At 43.2% G+C, this 14,356-nt stretch overlaps 1 protein-coding gene across 1 annotated transcript in view; it reads left to right on the forward strand.

Annotated features, from left to right (window-relative positions):
* Positions 1-2,094: 2,094 nt before the first annotated feature.
* Positions 2,095-14,356, forward strand: part of snap25a (synaptosome associated protein 25a) — a 31,810-nt gene continuing 19,548 nt past the window's right edge. Inside the window, exon 1 of the mRNA XM_070849918.1 lies at positions 2,095-2,220. The gene's annotated coding sequence lies outside the window, so the exon portion shown is untranslated. The remainder of the gene's footprint in view (positions 2,221-14,356) is intronic.

Here is a 14,356-nt window from a genome sequence, read left to right on the forward strand (position 1 = left end):
GGAGACTAAATCACTATCATATCATATCATAGATGCCAGTGTTCATGAGGTTGCTGCCATGCAGAACGTGGCTGGAACAGTATTTTCAGCTGAGTGACGAACACAGCCGATTGCTTCTACACAAGGTCAAGATGACTTTTTTTTCTGAGTAACAAACAAAGAAAATGTGATGAATGCTGTGCAGGAGCTTGTGTGTGGGTCTGTAAAGCCCAGTGAGACAACAGTGTGAGTCCAAACAACAAGCAAAGAGTAAAGCTTCTGATATTTTTGGTGTTCGTGAATATCATGACCACAAATACATACATTCACTTTTTTTTAGAAAGGCTGAATCATTCACCTTAAAGTTTATTTAATTTAGACTTATTAAAAACAGACCAAATTACAAACACCAGACAGTAGGAGGCGATTAAATGCATCCTCAGCTGCCACCTCAAAGGCATGATCACCTTTTGTTTTACATCAAGCGATGACACGATCAATAAGTGCCTGTCAGAGGACCTCAGTCACCTTCTGGTGATATGAGGATGAGTCAGGTCCAAAATCGAAACAACAAGTGAGCAAACGTTTGGTGGTTTTCAGCAAACTTTAGTCAAACAAGAATAAATAGCGCACTTGTTGGGGACTATTTCCAGCAGCGGATGAATCTACATTTGGTGCCATAGTGTGTATGTAGCAGCAGGACAGTGGTTGTGGGGTGGATTGTATACTATATACTATATAATATACTAGAGTGCCCACGTTCGACTTGTGTAAGTGTGGCTCACTGATGTGTTTAATTGTTAGCAATTTTTGGACAACAGAGAAGTAAGACGTATCTAAACCTAAATACACACTCAGTTCTTCTTAGTAGAATCGTCTCGGTGTTTGTTGAGGTCTTTTCATGGGCTAAGAGTTTGTTTTTTTTAAATCAATACCACCAACCTTGTTGTTTCAAACCTTACAGTGAAGCATCTGCAGGCCTCAAAATACTTTGTGCTATATTTTTATTTTTGTCTTGCTGTAAAACTGAAAAAGAAAAGGACGTCCTTTTCTGTGGTTTTGCAGTGATGACACAGCAAAGTACCACACACAGCTGGACACACACAAGTGTAGAAAATGTCCTCAAGGTCATGAGCTCTAGATTACAGTTGCCTCCAGTATGCATGCGGCCTAATTTTTGAACTTGAGAAAGCAAGAGAATCGCTAACCTGCTTTATGGTTACCACCTTAGCCAGATTAACCTCCCAGGAGGCCCCGGGGCAAAAACTAGCCACCGGATTCCTGTTCACCTCCAGTGCGTCCCACTCTCTGTGAGGTGTGTATGTGGAATACTACATGCCTCCAGCTCTGTTGTGAGATAATCTGATTAAACACAAATGATTTATTAATATGCACCATGAAAGCTCAGTGTCAGCTGTGACAATGAAGGTCTTACAACTAGATTTTGACAAAGGGACCAGGATTAGATTCTAAAACAGGATCCTGCACTTCAGTTTGTCAGTTTTTATCGTGTTTTAGTGGCACGTCCTCCCAAACAAAGAGTCAAATGACCACTAATTGATTGCTGCACGTTGGCTTCACCACAGACTGCCAGCTATGATTAGTCATGCTGCTTCTGAAACATGTGCTTTTATTTCAAATGATGTTATCGCACTGATACTGAATAAGAGACCATGTTTGTGAGCAGTGACAGTGCAAGACTGGTTCTGCTGGAATGTGGCCACATCTTATCCTGCTGCCATAATGAAAATATCACCTATTCTGTGGAGAATCAGATGCCTCAAACCAGGATGATCCTGCACAAATGAGCATTTATCTGTATAAATATATAAAAACTGATGTTGGCATGAATGTGTCCACGTGCTATTGAGTCTATATGTGGCACGCCTGTGATGGGACATGAAACATGCAACAGTAACATTTCAAAACATCTAAAATATTCAGCTGCCGTCCGTGCAGCTGCCCATTATAACAAAGACTTTTTGAAGTCTCTCTCCCTCTCTCCCCCCTCTCTGACAGATATCTATTAAAAGCTGTTGCTGACGTCAAAAGTGTCCGCCATCTTTGACGAGAGCTGCACTGCTTTCCCCCCATTGAAGAAGAAGTGAGGAGGAACCAGCAGACGCGCAGTGCCTTTGCAGCATCCCAGTCATATACAGAGAGAGGCTGCTATCGGTTGGCTGTTGATATACGCAGACATTTCCTCCCATACTGACTGCGGGGCACCGACAGCAGGCGCAGGTAAGACTGGACACATCTCCTGCAAGATTATTTCACCTTTTCTCTCTGCTTTTGGTGCATTTGGAGCAGCAGACTGGACGCTTTCCTTTCCGCCTGCCCGGCTGACGATGGTGCAAACGCGCATTATGCGCTTTTAGGTTTCATCTTGCTCGGGAGTGTGGCGGATAATTTGTTAGTGGTGAAGGGAGGAAGGGGAGAAGGCTAGGGAAGGCGATGCGTGACCTCCAGGGTGATAAATCTGAGGCGCGCAGTGTTGCTGCTGAGAGGAGGGATGCGCTGCGCTATAATGCGTCTATTCAATGTGGGCGTTTTCAGCGTTTGGGCACCTTGGAGAGCGTCTGTGGAGGTGAAGAAACGTGTCGGTTCTGCGCCATCACCTCATTTTCAAAGAGATGCGGGGTTGTTTCAGAGCCAAGTGCTTTGCTATTTTTGTGTGTATGTGTGTGTGAAGGGGGGGGGGGGGGGGGGGGGGTTGTTTACTTCAAAATCAAGTGTGACTGAGAGCCTCATCACTCAGGTGGTCTGCTGATGTCGCAGCAGCAGCAGCAGCGATGGCGAGATACGAATCAATGTGTCGCACAAGCGGCAGAGAGAGCAGGCTGACTGCGGTGGAGGAGGGCTGATGGAGAGGCTGTCATGTGAACTGCGCCACGGTGGAGTCAGTGGGAGGAGGGCAGCCGATATAAACAGCAGAGGTGTGGGGGGGGGGGGGCATGGTCCAGATCCGTGAATGCGTCGCTTCTTTTATATTTATTTAGTCTTTGCGTTACAAACCACATTTAAGTGAGCGAGGCATGAAAATACCCCCGGTGGTGTAAAGGGGGGAGGAGGGGGGCGAGAAATGGGGGCGGCGGTGAAACCCGCACTATGACACCCAGCCTCCCCCCACCACCACCACCACCTCCCACCCTCCATCCTCTCCTCCTCTTCCTCCCTCCATCCATCCGTCTCCGAGGCGACGCACATCGCTGTCAGTGAGCCCCGCACGCGCTGTCTCGTCGATCACGCATGGCGCACAATGGCTGCGTGCTGAACGGGCACCTGAGCCCCGCACGGTGAGCATCATGGAGCGCTGTAATGCAGAACATTAGGCTCCACACTCACTACATGTAAAGCTGTATCAACAGCAGGTTCCCGAGGCTCGTGATGCTGAAACACACATGGTTGTTGGTTATCTTGAGGTCTGACGATGCGGCAGATTAGATGTTGATCTCTGGCGCTCCTGGAGTTATTTCTTATTAGCACATGGAGGGGTAGACTGGCTGACTGACTGGATGGATGATGGTTAATGTAGTTCATGAAAACCTGCAGGAAATCACCCAGGATCACATTTACCTGAAAATATCCTCAAATTACGCTCCTGCAGAGAGTTTGTGGTGATTTTTAATGACCTTGAAATAACAGATTTCCTTGCAGAAGCAACAAATGAGCTCATTATGAGCCTGCAGGCTTTGGGCGCTGACAGCTGTGTATTAGTGACAGTGGCAGATTATACCCCACAGTATAGAGAAAGCACAGTGAAGCCCCGAAGGATGCTCCGGTTGCCATGACCGCCATACCATATCTCGTTATGCGGCTTGCACTGTTCGGACTGCAGAGAGCGAGAGAGACAGAGGCAGGGAGGGGGTGGTGGTGGTGCTGGTGGTGATGGGAGGGGGGTGGGTGTCAGGCCTACATTGCACACACTTGCGAAAGGGGCTGCTCTCTGAATAAATGGTGACTCACAGCACCATCACCGTCCGCTGATTGTTTCTCAGAAACACCCTGGCCGTTGTCCATTTCACATGAGCGCTCTTACGCCCGCCTGTATTGTGCTGCTCTGATGGGGGCTAAAGGCTGTGTGATCGATGCTGGTGAACACTGAGCCGACTGGCTGGCTGCGCATTGCGTGTTTTAGTGCAGGTGCAGGTCTTATTTGTTTCCTTTTATCGAGTTTCCTGAATCTTTCTGAAAGCTTCAAGTCATACTTAAGCTATAATTATGTAAGAAAAAAAAAGCCTGAGAAATGCAGACCAGCGTGACTTTTTCTAGAGCTTTTGTGGTTTTAAAGGTCCTTAAACCAGCCACTCACCTCAAGTGTGCCCATGCATAAGTAACTATACACATTAACATCACAGTGCAGCCACATACTGTACACCCTCTCTCATTAGTCTTAATGAAATGACACAGACAAACACTCACATTTGACAGTAAGTTCATCGAAATAGCTTTCTGCTAGATGATAACCTCCTGAAGTCTTGGTATTTGTAGGCCTAAACACCATGTTTCTCTCTACGTAATGACGTATGAAGCAGCCGTGATTTTTTGCTAAAGGGCGATTTTAACGTGCCTCAGAGCAAAAGAACTAGACCACCTCTCTCGTTTGTAAAGTAATCTGGATGTGAACTAAATGCCCACTGCGGTAGTTTCTCGCTGTCACAGTGCAGGTCAGGTTTTAGCTGCATGACAAACAAAATCATCCTCATGTATTCAGCAGAGCTTGTTCTGCTGCTGTCGCATTAGAAACACGAGATGGCCCGAATAATACCCTGTGGTGGTCTAGCACGCTGCTCTTCCCCTCTTTTTTTCTGAACAGTGATGTCCACTCTTGGCCCGTAGTGCCTATTGTGTCGGAGTAGGGATTGTGTCTGCTCCTTGGACTCATCAGAACAGGAGTTATTTATTTTCTCTGTGCACAGTCACTGCCCTGGAAAAGAAAGTTTTATAATTAGGACGTAAGATTCAGGACGTCAGAAGTCTCAGTTCATCACAAAGTCTCCCTTGAAAATCCCGAAAGGCCAAAAAAAACTGTAAAATATATTCAAAAATATACAGAGATGATACAAATCTACTAACAAAAGAGTAGAAGTTAATGTCACATTGCACTTCTTAAAGGGAATTAAGCTCATTTGCTCTCTAGCCAGTTTTGAGTACAGAGTAAACAAAGTCGAAGCAGCGTGTTGATTACTTTTTTTGCACTTGTTTCCAGTCTTTAAGCTGCGCTAAGCTAAATGGCTGCTGGTCGTAGCTTCGTATTTTAAAGCACAAACATGACAGCGTATTTCCCAATTACCTGTAAATGAAACGGGAAAGAAGAGCGCTGATTTAGACGAAAAGCAGAAAGAAGAAGAAGAAGAAAGAAAAAAAGCAGTCTGAAGTTAGGCAAAGGCAAAGAGTGTTCAGTTCTTCAAAGTCAGTGTGAGACACATGAGAGCAGTGGCTAAGTAGCAATCAAAATGGAAAGTCAGGGTGAGCTTTTTTATGTCCAGTCAGCCCTCCCGGGACAAGCTCTCACTTTCTCAGAGACACTCTGCATGTGAACACAAACAGAGAAACAAAATGGCCGCACCCGAGGCCCTCGAAGCTGTGGCGAAGCATAGAGGAAGATTGCAGCATTTGCATCATACTATTACAGTTACATTGTGTTTCATTCAGCTATGCTGCCCTCTCCAGTATCTGAGATGTTGTCTTTTAAAGTTTAGCTTCTCAGGTGAACAGAATTGTCCCGTTGGGTTACGTTTCAAAGTTAAATGGTTATTAATGGAGATAAGCACAGATTGTTGTCAAGAGTCCTTTCAGTGCTCACACAAAGGCATGATTTTGCTAAATTTAGTTTTATTTATCTTTACCTCAGTTATACCCAAGCACAGAAGTGATGTGACAAATGGTGTCCAGAGCGATACTCTTGCTTTTGAAGCTTTTCTGGAACTCAAACTAAAAAAAAAAAAAAAAAAACTCCATCTTTTTAGCTTTTTAAAGCCACATTTATGCGACAGTCATCTGTGAGGCCGATCCTCTGCGCTGTCAGGCACTGTCATCGTCCTGCCATCTGTCCTCTCTGCTGCTCTCACAGGGTTAGATTATTATTCTTTTGATTAATGGAAGGAATTTGGGGAAGGAAAATGAAAGTGATTAGAAAGAGAGGGAGCGAGAGGAGGGAGTGAGAATGGGAGACAGAAAATGGGAACATGGAGAGTTTAAAATGAGCGAGAGAAACTGCCAAAGTGAAAGATTGCCAGGTTGAATCATTTGAGGAAATACTGTGGATACATACTAAATGAAAAAATGGCATAACTGTCTTAAAAACAGATAGTTGGTCCGACTAAATGTAATAAGCGTTTCAGATTTTACTACGACAATCTGATATTTTGGAGTACAGCCACCTATATATGTGTGTGTGTGTGTGTAGGTTATGATGCAAACTGCTTCAGTTTCATATTGATCTGTAGCATCAAGCATATCACTTTCACCACAGCGTTAGCCACAGCGTCAGCAGTATTCTACTGTAAACCATCCCTATATGACTAAAGAATAAAAGCACGTATAGACTCCTTATCCCTGCATCAGTGAAGCATAAAGTCACCAATTAATCTGCTCGGGTCAACATGAATACGCCCTCCGCCCTCTACATTACATGGCATTGTGTGCTCAGGTGCAGGGACAATGCGACTGTATCAGGCCTCTGCAAACATGACACAGTATGAAGTGTGGAGACGGTTTGCATTCGAGGACCAGTGGACTGCTCTGTGGTGGCTTATTTTGGTGACATTGTTACAGGACTGTGTGTTGGGTTGGGTCATTTATGGTGCTGCAGTGCAGCTGACCGAGGTTGTTGGTGCAGGTTAGCCTCTGCAATGCTTTTACACAAAGCTTAAAGAGCACCGTATATGTGGAGGACAGAGGACAAACAGGATATTTGTCCCATGTGATGTGAGGCTTGTTGCAGTTTAACTTCATTATACGACACGCATGCACTATTAATGCATCACAGTATGAAGTCTGCATGCATTATAGAGCATTCTGGCGAGCATGGTGTGATGAGTTGGTTTGGTGTGACTTTGTAATTCACTTGTTTTTAGCTTCATAGTCACAGTGTCGAAGTTTACTTTACATTTTATGAGGATATTTCCATTCTGCTGCTTCGTGTTCTCCCATAATGCACTGGCATTCATGTCCAGCTACATTGTAAGTCATGTCTTAAAATGCCTTATGTGCAGTAGAGAGTATCTGTGTTATTTCAGACTGACCTCCACACTGGTGGTCAACATTGCCCCCTGCAGCATGCTCTGTAGCTATTCAAATATCACAGTGTTCTCTTTTCATTTTTCTGTAGTTTTTAAACCATTTTAAATCCAAAATATGACATAAAATCACTGGTTCAAACATTTCTCACAACCTTTTGACTTTATATAAATCAAACTATTAACTGATAAGTGATCATTAGCCACCCTAAAGTGCTCTGAAAACAACCTTTTGTTGTTCTCACACACATTTCACTTCTGATTTATTTTACTGCATATTCATAGAATGTTAATTAAACATATTAGATATGCACAGAAGTTTTTATTTTACAGTTCGTCGAACTCGAACAAATAAAGAAGGCAGGAGTGGAGAAAATGGATAGTTTTCTGATGGGTGTATTTTGTCAGAAGTTTTCTCATCCTCTGAGTGCACCTAATTGCTTTTTAATGTCTTTGTTTTAATGACTTTTGAAATATTTAACAGGCTCTTATGTGACACTGAAGTAGCCTGGTTACTACTATGTGACCATGAATATAGTAATATATTATAGTAATATATATATATATATATATATATAGGAACTCATGTGGAAGCACTGAATGTGTCCTGTTGCACTGTGAAATAAGCCTGTGGGGATCACTGATGTGTCGTGTCATAATCCCTGACTGTACACATATGCTCCATGCCAACAAGCTATGACCAAAGGACTAATGAAAGACTCTGATATTGATTAAGGCATAACAATTTGACGCTCTGTTGCTGCAGCGTCGCTAAAACATCAGGATTTCTGCCTTTGCACTCTGCAGTTGGCTTGAATGTTTCCTGCCTGAGATTCCATCAAACGTACAGATATACAAAAAAAAAAAGACATCTGCTGTGTTTGTCTCCCAGAGAGTTTCGCGTCCCTCCGCCCTGACGTTTATTACGTCGTAAAACACGAGAGGCTGTGCTTCTAATTCAGAACAGGCTGCAGAGGCCTGTACAGAAATTGGTTGGTTGATTGTTGGTCATATATTCATCTACGCCTCCATCCCCTCAGACCCCCCCCCAAAACCATAACCCCATCTGAGCCCATCCCAGCTTTACTGCCAACATCAGCCCATGAGCAGACCTCCCTGTTATGTTTTTTCAAATGTCATATCTCCACAGCCCGTCAAAACGTCTTCTGTAATAGCCACATGGTAATAAATGTGGCTCTTGGTGCTCCCATGGATGGGCGAACGCTCTCCCACAGAGACCACAGAGGTGACACGGGGCTGAGGGCGTTGGTGGTGCTCATATTAGGTGTGGTATGCTGTGCATACTGAATTATGGCCTTATTTTATCCTCCTTTTCATCCTTGCGTGCTTTCTGTTCTTCTATTCACTCCGCAGTAGCTTAAAATAAACACCTCCATCTGCACCACTGAGATGTTCTTGTCTTGTCTCTTTGTCTATTGTCCCATCTGCTCTTTACTTGTTTCCAAGGAGCAGGAAGCTGGCTGATAAGGAGCCATGCAGCCCAGGACCAATAAAGAGAGGGATGAGGGGGAGGTCAGCCTTAAATCACAAGGCGTGCCCTTGTCTTCACCCTCGGTCTATCTTGGCTCTATTAGCAAATGCAGCAGCAGCACCGCCATCCAAAGACAAAGGCATTGCGTTTACTTTACAGTGTTGGATGATATTGGCTGAACTGTGCAGCAGTTTTTACATTAACATGCACACAGGTCATCATGTGGCTGTCCCCCACGCTGTTTAGAGTGAGTGGTCACTCTGGAGGACTTTATCAATGTCCAATGTCCAATGTGTGACCAAGTGAGTAAACTCCCATCAATGATGAAAGCAGTAAACTGTCATTTCTGGCCTCCCTAAATGACAAGAAACTAATGAAACTGGATCAGCCTGACCTGCAGCTGTGTCTTTAACCACAGTGTACTAACAGTCAGTCCCTACACTGACCTTCTTTGTGTGCTCTACCGTAACCCTCCAAATAGCTTGTTTAACTGCCATGGGCATGGAAAGGACATGTCTCATATGATTTACTTATCTGTCGTATAACATGCCTGGCAGGATGCTGCGAACAGATTATGTTTGAATGTTTGTACTTCTGTACATTGAGAACACAGTATATGGTGTCCTCACCTACGCAGCGGTTATAACCTGGCTTGACAAACTGCTTTGGCCTCCTCCCCACCCATTTGCCTTAGAGATCAATAAAACATCACTGATGAAACATTAGATTTCAGGCAAATATTCTTGTTCTGTATGAAAACTGTCATGACAACATGATGTTATCCCGCCACAGGCAGCCTCGCAGCGAGGACTGATGATTATTAACTCTGCCTTGTACTCAGTCCTCTACTGTATTTTCAGCTTACTTTCTTCACAGCATGTTTTGAAAATGCATATTGCTCTGACCACATAGCACCTATTTTTACTAGAAAATTGCATTTCCTGCAGAAAATGCGTGTGAATGCTGACAGCAGATAGAAATCACAAAGCGTTGCTGAAGATGCAGAAATGTGAAATGAAATAAAAGGTGATTTGCATTATCTACAGAGGCTCAGAGGTTTTCACCTCTGTTGTAAGAAATATTTGAAAACAGCCTAATGTTAAGGCAGGAAAAAAATGCAATAGATTAGAAAAGTTAACAAAATAGAAGCAAGTCCTTAAAGAGCAAGTTTTAACATTTAACTTGTTATATAGCTTAACGTATGGAAGGCAATTGTTACCACCTTTTATTTTGAAAATCCAGCCTTGTCTACAGCCCCTCAGTAAGCTCCTGTTACCATCTCGGGGTCTTTTGTTTTGGAGAGCATTCACACTAATGCAGACTGAGTCTATATTTTTTTATCAATGAATTGATTCATTGTTTGATCCATAAAATGTAAGATAATTCTAAGTTAGTCTAAGCTAGTTTAAGAAGACAAAGGAAAGCAGCAGAAAACATTGGACTGACAGATGTTCTCACATCTGGAGCCACGTCACCTGTGTCTTCTCAAGGCCACAGTGGAGACGGTCGTGTGCTCCACCTTCACTGCCTCCATAAGGAGCCGTCGAAGTGTTGTCCTCTGTCTGAAGCAGGTAGCTTGCACTGTTGTGATCCTCCACCCGTCGCTCTTCAGCCATGTGCTTCTGAGACGTGGGTGCTTACAGTGGGGCCAGATGAATAAGTGATGGGGTCTTGGACTTCTCGGGTCAATAATGCATGGCATTCTCTTTGCAGAGCGGGCCACTGGGATGTCGCTGCCGCACTTAATGCTAGCTCCTCTGTGGAGAGAGGAGCTCCAGCTGTAGTGACACTCGGACTTGTTGTGTAATGTTACATCACTGTTGTTATCACTCAGGCTCACCGTGGTTCCTGGAAGTGCAGCGTTGTCTTATTGTCGCGGTAATAATGTGTTAAAACCTCCAAACATGAAGGATTTTGGATAGAGGACGCATTTTAGGGCTGAGCGGTTCTTCTGTGGCCAACGTGATCCATTTTACTGAAGTGCTTTTGTCGCTACAGTCTTCTGTAAAGAGCGATAACAGCCGTACCAAGTGAGCAGCTGCAGAAACCTTCACAATTAAATCATTTTTACGTTATAACATTTATTTTTAAAAGCACATCTCATATCAATCTCTGATCTGTTAGTGTTCTATGTGAAGCCAGATGGCTACCAGGCCTGAGGAAGACCTTTAAATCCAGTTTTTGCGGTGTGAAGTCCGGCTCTGTGTTTGTTCATATCATGTCGTATTGAGTTTTTGCATACAAACAGAAAATGAGCCGTTTTTTCATCTGTTTCATGTGTGATTGATGTTTTTAAAATATGTGGCAAACTCTATCAGTCACACGCTCGAGTGATGTCTCGCAGCGTCTCTCAACTGTTCGTCAGACATTTCAACCCCGCTTTTCCCTCAAAGACCTTTCATTCAGAAAGATAAGGAAAAGCGTTTGATGCGGGGATGGAGATGGAGCGTCTGAAACTGAAACTGGAAAGCAAACAAAATGGCAGCCAACACGCACACAGTCAGAGCAACAGAAGAGAGAGACACACGCATCCAGCTCAGTGTGCATGAGAGAAAAACAAAGATCTATTGTCTCTCTTGCCACAAGCCGCATCAAAGCTCTACGGTATCTAACCTTTACAGTCATTTTTCACTTTCACTTATTGATAAGTCTGTCTCAAATATTTCTGTAGTAGGTTTTCAGGTAAAAATTGGCCATAAAAAAGACAATTTTGCAGCCTTATATGATATATATAATATATATATATATTATATTTGTACTGACAGAACATCACTTGTACTAAACCTGGATGATAACTAGTGTTAAGATTCAGGCAAATACTCATCTATATATTGTATATCAAATGACTGAATGCGGTAGATGCCGGTATGGTCCAATTCATGTTCTAGTAATGGAAAACCTGTAAGAAAGGAATGTTTACAACAAAAAAAAAAACCCAGTGAGAGAAGAGATATATTAAAGAAGAGAGGAGAAAAAGAAATGAGAGAGTGAGGAGATGAAGCAGTTGGTGGGGGATTGTAATCTTCTCCAGGTAGAGTTTGATTGGACGGGGGGTGGGATACGCCGTCCTCCGGGGTGGAATGTGTCGGGAATGGAAATAAGGGCATCTTCATATCTCCCGTTATTGTTCCCATGGTGTTTACACTGAAATCTCACTCTTACGGTAGTAAATGTGTGATGGATGGAGAGCTAGAAAGATGGATGTTCTATTAAACATTCATGGAGTTCTTTTCTGCCGCAGAGAGTGATGTACAGCACATAGATGTGGTATTTAGTCGTGCTTTATTGCTCTTGTTCCAAATACTGTTGGTGAATATGCAGCGTTTGGGTTTACTCCAGTAATTGTCTGTGGTAGCTGCCATGCTAATCACATGTCACATTTTACAGCACCTTTTTAGTGCTATAAATTAAATCACGCTCTTAATCATCAAACCTCTCTCTGCCACGGTCCTTGGGGCAACATGGATGTAATAAAGTGTTCGTATATGCTTAGATATACAGTACTCCGATGGGTTTATGTGTTTAGTGCCCCGTGCTACAGCCTCGCTGTGTGATTTTAATAACTGAGAGGTTGATTTTTTTTTCCTCTGAGCTTTTCCCGTTCCAGTTCTTTATTGCTTTGGTTTTGACTTGCTGTCAAAAGGTCACTGTTTCCTGCCGTAAATGTCAGCGTCAAAACATGACGACAAGGTGACAGAAACACAAGGGCAAAGGACGTGTGTGTGTGTCAACGGCAGACAGTGGCAGACGGATTAGTTCAAAACTAACAGAGGTACGATAGTTGTCGAGTCCAGACACATTTCCCTCAAAATCCTCTGTGTTACCACATGGAACAAGGACATTTTGAGGCACCTGTGTGGCAGATGTTTGGTGGAAATGAAGGACTCGCCTAAAGGACTCAGTCAGCGTGTGGCATCCTTTACACTGACAGATGGAGAGCAATAAGCAATACATTAGTCTGTAAAGCTCAAGGCTAACACCTAACAGGATAACTGTAGTCTGATTACAATATAAAGTGATTACTGTTACTGATCAAATTCAGTAATTTAGTTTCCTTAGTAAAACAATTACTCATGTGAGTGGGCAGCGTAGTTGTTCCTCATCACCAACTGGTTAGCAGCAGCTACTAAACTAAAAAACTAACTAAAAGAAGTTGACTTGTTGGATTAGTGTCGAGGTCCCAAAGGTTCAGATGCACAGGAGTTGATTATTGTTTTCATGTGGTTGTAGAAGCAGATTATATTGTAAGAACTGTTATTCTGATGTTATGGTTAATATTGTAAATCTGAGGTGTCCAGATTAAATATTCCTCGTTCGTCCGGTCATGCATTTAGTCCCTTTTTCCCTCTTTATTTCCCAAACTGCTGACAGCTTTGCAGCAATTAGTCCAAAATTAAAAGTGTCTCTCAAGTGGGACGGCCAACATTTAATCAGATAGCAGAAGATACATGAGTGTCCTTTGAGAGGGCGCATTATTATGGACGACAGGGCAGCCCACTGGTTAAAGGTTTTGTAACTCAAAGGTCATCAGTTATCGCTCAGAGACATTTAACTCTGTCAAGTGGTCTCTGCCTGCATGTTGCTCAGTGTTATGAATGCATTGTTCCTCATGTTGCTGGTTGGGACCAAAGATAAACAACATTTCACTGATCAGTCTGGGGGAAAAGTCAAATGCCCGTCGAATGAGACACCTCAGAGATTCTTTCTGTCTTACAGAAGTTAAAATGAACTAAAAACAATATTTGTGGAAAAATATTCTCATAGCTACATTTTAGTGCTCAGGTGACATCGTGTGACTAAGGTAGGGTGTATTTCCAAGGTTACGAGTAGATTTAGCCAATATGCAGTATCAAACAAATTATGCAATCAAAAGAAACCAACAAGCTATTTTAGATGCAAAGTCACAGCACGTTTGATGAAAACTGATTGTTTTTCATCGTTAGTCATAGAATTAACGTCCACACTGAGCCTACATGCACTAATTCTTCACTTAAACTGTAATGTAAATTCATTAATGAATAGATTATTTAAAAAAGTTCTTACGTAATGCCTGCTCCGACAGCATTTTGAATCCGTTCTTGTGAAAAACCTGATGATAAACTTGCTCCAGTGTCAAAGCAGGCAGTGCTGAGGGCAGCTAAGATGCAAAATATGAGGCTTGTAATCGAGACATAAAGTAAAAGGTCAATGTGGCCTGTTAAAACTTAATTGCCTGAATTTGGTTGCGTAACTGGACAGGCAGGCAATGATGCCCAGCGAGTCCTTCTGAAGATCTGACTCGATTCAGACATTAGGCACTGCACTGCACTGCACAGTCCAGTGGGAGGTTTATATAACCCAACATGGCCGCCGCTGTTGTGAGGCGATGCAGGACAATGAGAGGAAGGAGAGGGGGAGAAACATCAAGGCAGGAATAAACATGATGCATGATTATGACTGCTTCCAATTCTACAAACAAATTTTACCTGGAAAACAGGAAAGATGGACGTATGTCAGCAGTTTTCTCAACTTCTGTTGTGTAAACTGGCTTCTGAATAAACGCTGTAATAAAAAGGAGCCTCCTCACAGTGCAGGACTTAATCATTATGATGCAGCTGTTGATCTGAGAGCGCATACATCGGCGGAGATGAATGCAGACGAATCT

This window comes from Pempheris klunzingeri, chromosome 18, assembly GCF_042242105.1.
Source record: "Pempheris klunzingeri isolate RE-2024b chromosome 18, fPemKlu1.hap1, whole genome shotgun sequence".
Lineage (NCBI taxonomy): Eukaryota > Metazoa > Chordata > Actinopteri > Acropomatiformes > Pempheridae > Pempheris > Pempheris klunzingeri.